The sequence below is a fragment of the Saccoglossus kowalevskii genome, chromosome 10 (assembly GCF_978046115.1).
Source record: "Saccoglossus kowalevskii chromosome 10, keSacKowa6.1, whole genome shotgun sequence".
Taxonomy (NCBI): Eukaryota; Metazoa; Hemichordata; class Enteropneusta; family Harrimaniidae; genus Saccoglossus; species Saccoglossus kowalevskii.
Window position 1 is genome coordinate 29,857,848 of NC_140650.1, and position 13,519 is coordinate 29,871,366.

Sequence of the window (13,519 nt, forward strand, 5' to 3'; positions counted from 1 at the left end):
CAGCGAATAGTGCATGTCGGGCATGTTGGAGCATTTCCATTGATGACTGAAGTGAAAATGAATATGATTAAGTTCTGGTCCCGTGTCACAGACAAGTCACAAAATAATTATACAAAGATAGCGTTAAGCGATCAGACTTTATCAAAAGCACAATGGGAAACATCAGTCAAAAATATCTTGAAAGATGCAGATCTCTCTAAAACATCACAACTATCACATCAAAATATTAAGGAAATTAGCAGCACTATTAAACAACAATACATAACATACTTGAGAGAGTATATGAGAAATGAAAAAACAAAACTGAGAACATACATTAAATTTAAAATGAATTACAATCTGGAAAATTACATAATGTTTTCGATAATAATCAAAGAATATCAATGACTTGATTCAGGACAAGTAGTCACAATCTAGCCATTGAAAAAGGCAGACATACCAATCCGAAAACCCCATTAGAAAATAGGATTTGTAAACAATGCCCATTACAGGAAGTTGAAGACGAATTACACTTTCTTTTAGTTTGCCCACGATATGAAACAGATAGAAATGATTTTATTTCCAGTATATTATTCCCCAAAGAAATCATTAAAGAAATTGTCGTACTGTTCTATGCGCTGTTTCGTCCTGTGTCAGTGCATGGAGATCTCTTTTTACCTCCATGGTCAGTGCAAGTCATGTCGACATATTTCAACTTCCAGCCAATAGAAAACACCGTAATATTCGAGGTGTGGTTTAAATGACATTCTACTAACTGTTCACCCAGTGTAGATGACTCCAAATCAATCGTTTAACCAATTAGACTTTTTCAGTTTTCAGCTGGCTTGGATCTCTGTCTGGTTCTCCTGCCAAGAATGTTTTCGTGTCAAAGGACCGGATATGGCAATGCTACCTTGTATTAAATCTCGCATGTTGGGGTTTTTGTTTATCTTGAAAACAGGTCAAGACCCAGATGAAATAATGAAATTTGACTCCAATATTCAAATTTTCAATTTGTCGTAGTACGCCCTCAGTCCAATTTAATACATTAAGCTCGTATTTTGACAGTTTAACTGTGATAATGAGAATAAATTAATGAATGGCCACAGTATGTAGGGCAGATGTAGGGGTAATTTAAAATGGAATACAACCGCTGTGGCTTTATTACTTAAAGCATTAAATATGGATATTTTTCATAGTCTAAGTGTAAATTTCAAAGATGAAAAATGACGTTTTGCCATAATTCCATCTTGTTCATTTGATACACACAAGGAAAAATGAATGGCCGCCAGGTGTCACGGATTCTTGCGCGTAGCACATTGTTATTTTGATGGAACTTGATGGAAGCAACGTCCTGGTTTCACTGCCCCTGGTGCTCATATGTATCATTTTCTACTAAGAAGAACGGTGAAATTAACCACTGTAGAAGTAAAAAGCGAGGACACAGAATGCATCATACTATTTTTGAACTTTGTTCAATGAAGTTTTCCAAAACACACAAGGTGATCCAGACTATGGTGAGCTGCGAGTTTCATTTTGAACGAAGTGTTCGCGGACATATAAATAAGTTGCCAATCTCTGCAGCGTTTTGACGCAATTGCACATAATATGCTACAAGCCGTCACTTACTCATCTTATAATAAAACATCCTTTGAAATGGAAACTTTCATCAAAGAGAAAACTTTTAAACGTGACTTATTGTGTACTTGGCCGAATGGTGGCATGACAGAAGAGAACATGCTTTTTTAGGCATTCAAGAGTATATCTGTCCTTTCTACCAATTTATTTGAAGCGTACTAGTACCACTCAAACTTCAAAAGACAGGGTCAAGTTTGAGGTTTGTAGATGCGGTATACCGCGTTATTGCAGTGTATCATAGTATTGCTGTTAGAAATAACTCTAGCCTTGTGTTCAGAAGGTGTAAAGTGTGGGGGCGAGGTTCCAGTAAAGTGCATTTAGAAACAAGGAATTTATCGACCCTTAATCCTCTCATCCACCTGGCATTCACAAGCGGCATAAAGCTGGCAAGAAGAATCACCTTGAAATGAAAATGAAGTTCCTCAGATGAGCTGATACCATCCTCAAATCGAAAAGAATGCAAACGGTCACAAACACTAGTAATTCCAGCCATCAAATGACAAAACGGCAGTCAACAGAAATTACAATTTTGTCTATTACTATTACTTCTAAAACCACAAGACGTTTTGTTGTAAGAGAAATTTATGAATCTAACTACAATGTTGTCATTTGACTTGACCATGAATGTGATTTTCCATATTTCCTGAAGAGTCTACAATAGAAACGTATATGCAAGTACATCAAATGATTCATATTATATAACTTAAGTGTTCTCTGGAGGCTAGTGAGATAATACAAATCTTCAAGAGGGCGGATATAATTACTACATATACCATTTTAGAGGCATATTTAAGAGAAATTTGAGTCAGCCTTCAAGCATTTTGCTAATTTATTTTGCAAGCAAATTGAAATTTTAAAGCCAACATTCGGATTATTTGATTACAAATAACATGATACAAATACAATGATACGTCAATGGTATTTGATAGTCAACGTCACCGAATTATGGAGTATTTAAGATTTATACTTAATGAAATACATAATGAAATGGTTTCTTTTTATTATCAGAAATTATAATATCGTTTGTGTTCAATGATTGTTACCAAATACAGCTAATTTTGATATGATTTAGACGCAATTGTGGTTTAAGGAAACACGACGCAGTTTGAGTTAAATGTGCTCGATTCTCTTACTCGCCTATATTACGTATTTAATATTATGCAGAACTTGTGATATTTCAGTTTGACTTGTTAATAATTGAAAGATAGTTACTTTTATTCATGATTGTTGAAAATGTAATAGTTCTCTGGAAGCCAATAATTAAACACAATCATTAAACAATCATTGAACACAATCTTTGTTGTCAATTAAGTTTGGTTTATTATTGATGTACTGAAATTGGTACGTTAGAAATGAAGCAAACAATTGTCAAATGAAACGCAAATTTTCTGTACTGTGAGCAAAACTGTTATTGATTGGGAAAATCTGCTTGTTTTAAGCCCATTTCAATAAGAGCGCACTTTTTACCACTAAATGAGTAATATTTTTAAGGTAGAATGCTACACATAAGTAAACATATTTCTATTTTCTTTATTTTTACATATTTGATATTTATTTGTCACGAAGATGAAGAAAATGAAATAAAAATAACGGTTCACTCTACTCGGTTCTGAGAAAATCTATGTAGAAAATGTAGTGAAAATAGCATGTTTTGTCTGTTTAAGGACATTTTATCATTGATACAGTACAAAGATGTAAAGTGTCCCACAATGCACTTGTTGATGCCGAGAAGTATTAACAAATTTACAATATTTTTAGTGGATTTTTTCGAGGCAATGTGTTTTCATTGTGGTCTATGGAAATCGCTGCTAAAATGGCATTTATGCAGACAGAGTTTACTACACCACCTACCAGAAAATCCGTGAAAATAATAAATTTCATGTATTACTTGTTAGGCTTAATTAAAGATTATAGCTCCAAACGGTAACTACTATAGAATATACCCAGGTCCAAAGGAAATACGTTAGGGTAGCATTCTCTAAAAAAAGGGCCTCGCCTAAGGGGTCACACCAGGGCGATAACGCCGAGGCCTGCCATATTCCAATTGTTTTCCCCCAATGCTTGTCGAGCGAATTATTTTTCCTCTGCAAGCGTGTACTGGACAAAAGAGGCAGATTACAGTTCCTTCATTGGGCCTTCCTAGAAATCTAGTGTTTGGCGATCGACTCTGACTCCCGGCATCACGGTAAGGCCTTTTCATTATTAATGCCCAAGTCTTGCCTGTTTTTGTTGAATCGTCAGCTTAGTTTTAAAGGGCAGAAGAAGAAGTAGCGGGAAACGTCAGAAAAAGACCAAGAAACGTGGCTTTGGTGGTGGGCGTTCTGGCGCTTCTGGAAACCAGGGAGCTGCAAAGTCTCTTTGAAGGTTTCTGAACCGTTCGTCATCCCATGCCTCGCTAACATACTGGGCAAGGAAGACCGTCAGGAATGGATATGTCCCGCACCAAGGTGTCTTGGGGCAGCGAAATGCGCATGTTTGTCTGTTATGGGCGAGGCAAGCAAAGCCACCCTGCCTCGAATATCACCATTTCACGGGGGATTGTTGATACGGTCGTGGAAGCGTATAATTTAACGGCTTCTTCTACGACCAGTTTGGAACGTCGTCAGGTGAGGGCACATGAAGTGAGCGGAGTAGCCAACTCTTTGGCTTCGATGTCTGGTACCTTGCTTGAGCAGGTGCTCAGAATGTCTTCATTAACTATTACCTGAGAGACCTCCAAGCGTTGGAAGAGGGTCTCTACAGGTTGGGACCAGTAGTGACGGGTCAGACAGTGTTCGTGGGCCCAGCCCGCACCACCAAGGGGCCCGTACGGGAAAGCATTAGCGCGATGGTGTCTTCAGCCGAAACCAGCCTTCGTTTGCTTGACGCTGCTGGCTTCAATCTGCGATATCGAACCCAACCAATACACTGTTTTAATGCATTAAAGTTGTTTGGGCCCCATTTTATTCTTCAGGCAGCCGGCTTCAGTAAGCCTCCCTAAATTGAGGGGGTCTACCCCCGTGGGGGTCACTCTATATTAAAATCTTACACAATGTGCGTTCTTGCTAAAAAAAATAACAATAGGCCCCTAGGGCTGGCAGCACATTGTCAAACCATACCCCCTATTGCGGGCGCACTGTAAATGTAGTACCCCCTAGAGCTGGCATATTGAAGAAAAGAAAAACACCCCCTATTGCAGACATATATTGAGAACATCATACTCCTATTGCGAGCATTCTCTGCCGTTTTTTTCACTTAAGTGGGGTGTGATCAACTCAAACAAGCTATGGTCTAAGGTGGTGTATGGGTGTGGTTGTTGCAAGAGGGGGCCTACAGCGGGCACAGCAACCCTGTGAGTTTATTCCAGGAGGCCTATTGCAGACATTAGAATTTTAAAGGGGGCATGTATTAGCCTCCCGCGCGGGCCCGCTTTAGAAGGTGAAAAACACCCCCTTTCCCGCTAAATTTGGAACGCACATGGGGTAGTAACGACATATAGAGTGATCCCCCCGGGGTCTGCTCTTGGGCACCCGGTCCCTGAAGCGTCACCTGATTGGTTGTATCCCAGGACAAGACACCTTGTTGGTGAGTAGTTTTATATTTTTCTCAGTTTTTTTTTTACCATTCCTGCCTTTTTGTGTCGAAAAAATTACATTTCACCCGTCAGAGCTTTCACGTTGTGGCGCACCGGTAACATTTGCGAGAATTGGAAACTGGCCGGCCCGAGCGCCTTTTTCTTAGAGAATGCTACCCTAAGGTGTTTCCTTTGGACCCGGGTATATTCTCCGTTTCCGTTTGGGGCTGTAATCTGTAATTGAGCCTAACGAGTAATAAATGAAATTTATTATTTCCACGGATTTTCCGCTAGGTATGATTAGGTAAACAAACGGGTTTGTACAACCCTAATATTTTGACACAAACTATTGCTACTCGCAAGTAGAATTTTACCTTAAAACTAGGTTTTGATAGAAATCAATCATGTACAATATATACATATATTACATGTATACTAATGTGAAGTACACGTTTTCCAAAATGATCTAACCAGGTGATCGATGCCAAAATAAGCCGAGTTCGAATTACTGAATATGGACGTTAAACAACAACACATTCTATGTTGTCCGTAACTCGAAGTTCGGATATCTGTTAATTAAATTTCGAGTTACTAACTCGAAGTTTGAATAACTGTTAATTAAAGCTCCACTTGCACAATTTGAAATTTAAACAAAACAAAAAGTCATAGTTGGCTGTTACTCGAAGTTTGTTTAACTATGAATTGAAGTTCGAGTTACTGAATGTTGACGTTCAACAAAAAACGAAATGTATGTTGCCCATAACTCGAAGCCCTGTTAACTGTTAATTTAACACCGAGTTTCAATTTTGGCTTGGTTTCCCAAATGGGCTTGGTTTCAAAAATATGCACGTGAAACATCTATAACTCGAAGTTCGTCACTCGATGTCCGTAACTCGAACAATTTAACATCTCCTAAATATGGACGTGCAAACAAAAATGCATGTTGCCCGTAACTCGAATTTTAGTCAACAGTTCGATTTACTAAATGTGGACGTTAAACAACAGTAACAATTTATGTTGCTCGTAACTCGAAGTTTGGTTAATTGTTAATTTAACATCGAGTTACAATTTAGATATGGTTTCTAAAAAGCGGGTGTGGTTTCTGAAATATGGACGTGGTCATTTTTGTACCTCGATGTTTTGTATCTTAGATGCTCGTAACTCGATGTCCGTAACTCGAACAATTCAGCATCTCGCCAAACTAACAGATGACCACCACACTAATTACTTCACCAGTGCAATCTTACAAAACCCAATCATACTAATCACTAATATTTAGAAAAATAAGATAAATTACCATGATACAAAGTTAACACGCTCGGCAAATCAGGTCAAGTCAAAATGGCAGTGCATAAGATATCATCACTTCTATCAGGCTTACCTTTGGTCAGAGCACGTGATAATGGAGCATTGTCTCAGCAGGAGAACGAATGGTCGGCAATGTTTTTGACAGGTGATGTTTACGAGAATTTAATTTTTCCAGTTTATTTAACGTCTTTTGTATTCTGGCTGTAATCACTGCCAGCTTGCTTTCTGCCCGAGTGTCTGCCAAGAACCACTCTTTTTTAATCCAATGATACTCTTTTAAGTCTGGATTCCAAACGTCTGCTAACGCTTGTCTTTTTTTGTATTGAGCAAGATAACATTGCCTATATTTGTATTAAGTGCCGGAGATTAACTCCACTTTTTAACAGTTTATTAAATTATTAAATGACGTGTGGATAGGGAAATAGGTCACTGCTGAGAATCACCTCACCTCAGCAGTATGAAATCGGCGATTCATATTACGAAAGTCAATAAAAGCAGGAACCTGATCCGAACTGATGTTGTGCCATGTTTTAAAGCCCATATTAGATGTAGACACGATGTAAGCAATATACACTTAGATAATATGGAAGACGCCACATTAATTGACTCTAAACAAAGAAAATCAGCTGTTTTTGAAGCACCAGTTGGTTGTGTTACAACGGAAATTCAAATGGTGACAACGCTTAACTGGTGATTGTGATGCTAATGAGTCAAGTGTAGTAAGTGAAGGTGACAATCCTTTACACACCACAGATATCGAAATAGATGAGCATAAGGCAAAAACGTCTGAGAATGTGGTCGGTTTGAGAAGGGCTGACGTATTTGATACAATTCATATTGAATTGTCTGGCGATAGAGACGAGACTGGGTCAGTTGTAGCTGTATGCACATAGAAAACAGAAACAGTAAATATATGTCTACATCTCATACTTGGAATCGCGTCAAGCAAATAAATAAGCCAAATAATAATAATGCATATGATGTGATGGGCTGAGGTATTGCCCTGAAATCTGGTACTAATCAGCAATCCACCAATTAAGATTTAGATCTTAAATATGTTTCAAAACCACTATCATTCACACTTGAATAATCGTTACTGGCTTGGGTTTCAAGTGCGAGCCACAGACGTGTTCGAACTTGGCATGTTTATTTGTGTCAGTGCAGTATAGAACTCTATAGTGCACTCCAGTAGCAAGTGCATGTCTAATATAACAATCAAGCCAATAAAGGATTTTATTCTCAAACACGTTGTCGCAGTGTAATGCCTGCTTATTGCTAAAGAGAGGGCCACCCACAGAACTCACATAGAACAGAGGGTTCTTTCACTGCTAGAATGGGGTAGACAAGACAATAGTACTGGAAATGGAATACACATACACTAAATATCAAGTTAAAGCCCCTGGCTTTAATACCTCTCAAAATAGGTACAAGAAACAAATCACAGAAAATTACAATTAATAATTTCATCAAAATAGAGGATTGCCTAGGGAAGTGTGCATTGGTGATCACTCACAGTCCCAGGATGTATAATGGATGACAGTCAATTAACCCTAAGAAAAGACAATTATTTTGGTTTCGTATAACTCAAGTTCATTATTCAAAAGTTCCATCTTGCATATAGCACATGTTAATAAACTGTCTTTGCTGGGATATTTCATTTTAACAGTTCATTTTCAATGTAATCCTATCAACACTGCACAGATTTAATTATATCTGTAATGTGTGACACATGAGTTCTGACTATTTAGCAGGAACATTTCTGTGCACTCCTTGTATTCCTGGAGTTAATCTATCTGCATTATTAGAGTGAATAATTCCTAATTATTTCCAGTGATTATGCATTACTCTTGACACAAAATGTGGTTAAATTCACAATCTGGTTTTCCCATATTCAATTGCCATCAGTTCAACTGCATTTCCGTTGTTGTTCTTCCCGTGTTGTAATCAGTTTAACTCTGCTGACAGGTTTTCATTACATCCAGTGAATAGTTTGATCCAATGATATCGGTGGTGATGTATATGTGTTGCTGGGCAACATCCATGGCACCATACCATTGCTTGATAACCCAGCTAAAATGAAATATTATGTGTATCCCGTACCAATACAATGGGAGATCCATTGCACTGTTGACTATTGGATTGATGTGCTGGTATGTAAGTCGACCAAGTGATGTAATCGGTCAACTTCAGAAAAGGTTGGTTGTTGAGACACAGAAATATCTTCAGTTGGTTCAAGCACATCATATATTCAATGAATTGGTCCTTGAAGTTTTCATTCCAGCCACCTGTTGCAATCTTCTGGTTTTTGAATAAGAATTCGTAGGTCATGATGAATGTGTGCAGGGTATCCAATGTATGGTATGAAATCATTGGTTATTTTATCTGCTACTGTTTTCCCAGTGTTGTTTGATGTTGGGTAGGCTCGTACAGGAAATCAATATATACCGTTTCAAAGGGTGCTGTTGTGGTGATGTTTACTAATTGATCTCTTACATGAATATTTGGTGGTTTCTGTTTGATGCATTTACATTGTTTGGTGGTGTATTTCTCAATGTCTCTCTGCATGTGTAGCCAATGTAATCATTGTTTGGTTGATTTTCAAATCACTCTGTTCTAAGGTATCCCATTTCTTCGTGGAGTTTGTTACATACCAGTCCCTTGTGTGATAGTACATCGGCATCAGTATTAGATCGGCCTCATCTATATTTGATTGTAAAATTGAAGTCTGAACTTAACTACCCATCTGTGTCCTGTATTCAGCTTGGCTATCATAAGGACGTATATCAGCGGATTGTTGTCTTTATAAACAACAAATGATGGGGCATAATACAAATAGTCTCTGAATTTCTCTGTGACAGCCCATTTCAATGAGAATTTCTCGTTTGCCAGAATGCATGTGATTTCCAAGGGGTTATAAGTTTATTGGATGGTGTGATGGTGCCTGTTCTTTCGTTTTGTTACTTTAGGATTTGGTGTTATTTTTTTTACGTTGATTAGCTTGGTTTGTTTAACAATCAGTAGCGCATACAGAGGTTTAGCAATTTTAGAAGTATGCTTGATATATTGACGGAAGTAACCCAGGAAATTTCCTGGGTTCCCCTACTGTAGCTATTGCATCCTCTTGGTTTGGTTCATACCTTTTTTCTGAGACTAATCTACCGAAATACCGCACTTTGTGTTTAATAAGTGTGAAATTTTGGGCTTCAGTTTGATACCTTTTTTTAGAGTCTTGTAGAACCTTTCTGATATCTCCCAATGTTCTAGAGTGAACTAAAACGTCGTCTAAGTATGGCTCACGTATGTCATGACTCAACCCGTCAAGGCATTCCTGCATATAGCGTTTATATCCATTTGGTGCATTATATAAGCCAATTGGTGGGGATTTGGGTCTATTAAATACTGTCCCCATTTCCATGAAACCTTGTTATAAGCCTTGCCTTGATCTATGTTTGAAAACCATGAACTTCCTCCCATCTAAAATATCTTGAATATGCAGAATTGGTTGTCTTTCTGGTTACGCTTTCTGATTTAGCTCACGATAATCAATACACAGCCTCAATGCTAAATTCTGTTTTCTCACAAAGACAATAGGCGATGAATCACATCTGGCCTTTTTACACACCCTTGGTTTATAAGATGGTCCAAGTATTGTTTTTCTTCTATGTACAAAGATCTAGGTAGAGATCTGTATTTATGTTGTACAGCCATTTATCTAAATATGAATTTTCCAATCTTTCATAAATTGACACTTACTTTTGTTAAGTTGCAAACCATAATCTTGCAATCGTTGTAACACTTTCTTCAGGTTGTCTATGTGTTCCGCGTCATCTTTTCCAGTTATTAACAAATCATCAATTCGACACACCCTTGTATTTTTTCCATCGTTTTCTGAAACAACGCTGGGGCAGAAGCAACTCCAAACAGCAAACGTGTATAGCTATAAAGTCTTTTATGAGTGTTGACGATTACATATTTTTTTGATTTATCATCAAGTGGTATTTGTTTATATGCATGGGTTAAATCTAATTTAGTAAATTTCTTTCCGCCATTCAAGGTTGCAAACATATCCTCTGGGCTAGGTAGTGAATATTGGTCGATACACAATACAGGGTTAATTGTTACTTTATAGTCACTGAATATTCTAATGGCACCATTGGGTTTTGGTACAGGAACAATCAGTGCTGCCCAATCACTATAATCAACTTTTTCAATTACTTTAATTCTTTCCATACTGCCCGTACTCCCCAAAACTCCAGACTTCCTAGCACAATTCTTAATGTATTAAGTACTGCACCGAACTACTGACTCCCTAGCATCATTGTCATTCTTAATATATTACAAATGCAGCCTATGTTCATATCTGTTTTTGCAAATACAGCTGATTTTTGTTTTACCATTTGTTGTACTATTTCCTGCTGTTTGGACAATTGACTTTCCATGAACCATGTGTAGTCTCATTTGATGATTTCTGGTTGTCGCCAGGGATGGTGGTAGTTGAATTCAGGTTTCTAAGAATGATGTATTGTTATGCACTGGAATAATTATTTGATGTGCAGATACCTGGCTTATCTCAATTAAATGTCCGTTCACTCCCGATCGATGCTGTAGGGGGTTCCTTATACTTGGTTCTATCAACATTGGTTGTTTCCCCTTAATTGGTTCAATTCGAACTGGACATTTAACTTTTACTGTTTGACCTGCCTGAAAGGATTAGTTGGTTCATCGGAGAAGTCTGCAGTGACTAACATTGGTACTTTTAATTCCTCGGTATCTGCATGAAAATCTTCTTCTACCCAATCTGAATAAGGTATATCTGTACCATTCATTGCTTTCACATTCAGGGTTGTACCTAATTCAAAAGTTCTTGAATTGGGTTTAGTGGATTATCTGGGCGGTTATGCATTTTCCATGCCTCAGAGATAAAATATACATATCTGAGAGCTTGTTTCCCACAATGCGTGAACTTCCTCTTTACACCTCTTTCATCACTGCCATTGCTTCTGCTATCCAAGTCGTAATTTTCCCCCTTTCATCCCCCCTGACTTATGTTATAACAGGATTTACATTGCCTCTCGTCCTCAAGTTCGACTGTACCATTCAATTGTTCAAGCAATATTCCATTGTCAATGTTACCATCCAACAGTCATTAATTAACTTAGTCACCACAGCTTGCTCTAAGAAGTGACCTTAAGCAGGGAAGTGTCAAATTGCCAGTTTTTTCCAAGTAGGTAGGGATTGGCTACCGACTTACTCTGATCACATCTTCAATGAGTTCTCTTTCTGTGTAACTCCTACTAATCTCACTTTCTATTTGATGTATATGTATCAAGCTTACTTTTTCAATCAGGTTTCCCAAATTGTCCACTAATCTTAAACTGCCTTGTAATCAGTTTGTAACTTTGATCCTCTGAAATACTTTCTGTGGCAGATTTGTTTATACCTGGGGTCTCATTTACCTGATGAATTTCCCACTCTTTAGTCCTCTGTCGATTTGATGATAGTTTCAAGCAAATCTACCGGAATTGACAAGGTCCAGTCTCAATTTAAATAATTTTTACTCACAATTAATTTTACTAGTACTTGGAAACATAAATGGCTAAATTCCTATGGTCAGTGGAGGTCAGCTCACAATTTTCAGCATTAACACTGGTAATTCCTCAGAAAATAGATCCCCAGAAATATTACACTCTTCACTCATAGGTACACAGAGATGGTTTTGAGTTTAAGTGTATAATACTGCCTGACTTAATTGCCTTCTCTCTACTAATTAGCTTCTGTTTATATAACAGTACTAGTGTGCATGTGCATTCATCCTCGGCTGTCTAGCTTGTGAATGGAATATCAGTTCAAAAATAATATTAGATTTTCTACACACAGTTGTATTGTCAGTTGCACTTGTCCTGTGTACCATGACGCCTGCGTTGTGGAATACGGAAAAAGGGCCAAAAGCATTCACACTGCGTACACAATATGCTAATAACATTAATAAGGTTATGACATAGACATATCTCATAAATAAGTGCAATTATTAATAGAAAGCATTTATTATGAAGCACCGGAATCAGGTATGTTTGATCTTTACCCCCACTCTGTCTATTGTGGTTATTTGGAGACTGTACACGTGTTCTATCATACCAAACTGGTCACCAAATTTAACGAGTGTTTTTACACTGTTGCCGGCATGAGCGTTGGCAAGCCTAAATAGTTTTGATTGTATACAGCGCCACTAGTGGCTGTTCCCAGGTCCATACGTCAAGGTCATCATCTTCATATTCAAAGTTTGAATGTTTGATATGCATTCTTACATCAATGTGGTCAAGTTAACATTAGAATCAAGTTACACACGAACATATAAAAGTAGAGCTTCCTTTTTACTGTCCCAATCCACATCCTTTTGCATAGGAGATATACTCGGCCAGTTAATGTCAAACTAAACAACACGACTGATTTTTATTTTCTTCAAGAAACCAGTGCACCCCTTTCTTCTTTTCCCATGATACCACATTGTCCCCGGGTGTTTTTATTCTTGTTTACCCTAAGAAAAAGTGTGTTACACTGTTCTTTGTGGTCGCCTGCTTCATTATCTCGCCGATTTGGATGGCTCTCCTGTTCACTTACTTGTATATGCGTCATCATATTGACTCCTTCAAGGTTCCGAAACAGTTGCAGAATAACCTAGGCTCTGATCCCGTAATTTCAATTGTACAACAAATCCTGGTATGAATAGGGCTTGCACACCCGAATTTGTAACCAAACAATGTCATTCCAACTCAGGAGCCAATCAGCGACAACCTTACTGTTAGATACAGTTTCGGTTTCAAATACTCAGCGAAAGTGTTATGTTCTTTGTGCAATTAGGTGTTTGTATGCAAAGGATTTTCCACACAAAACCGACGAATTCGGCGAATATTATTAGCGGTTCGCCTACTGTTGCCCAAACGAATCATTTGGCTCTGAAAGAATCTGAAAAAGTCTCTTATTTAGTTTCATGCAGTTTTTCAGGATGATGGCCTCCATATAGTAAATATCGACAAATTAATC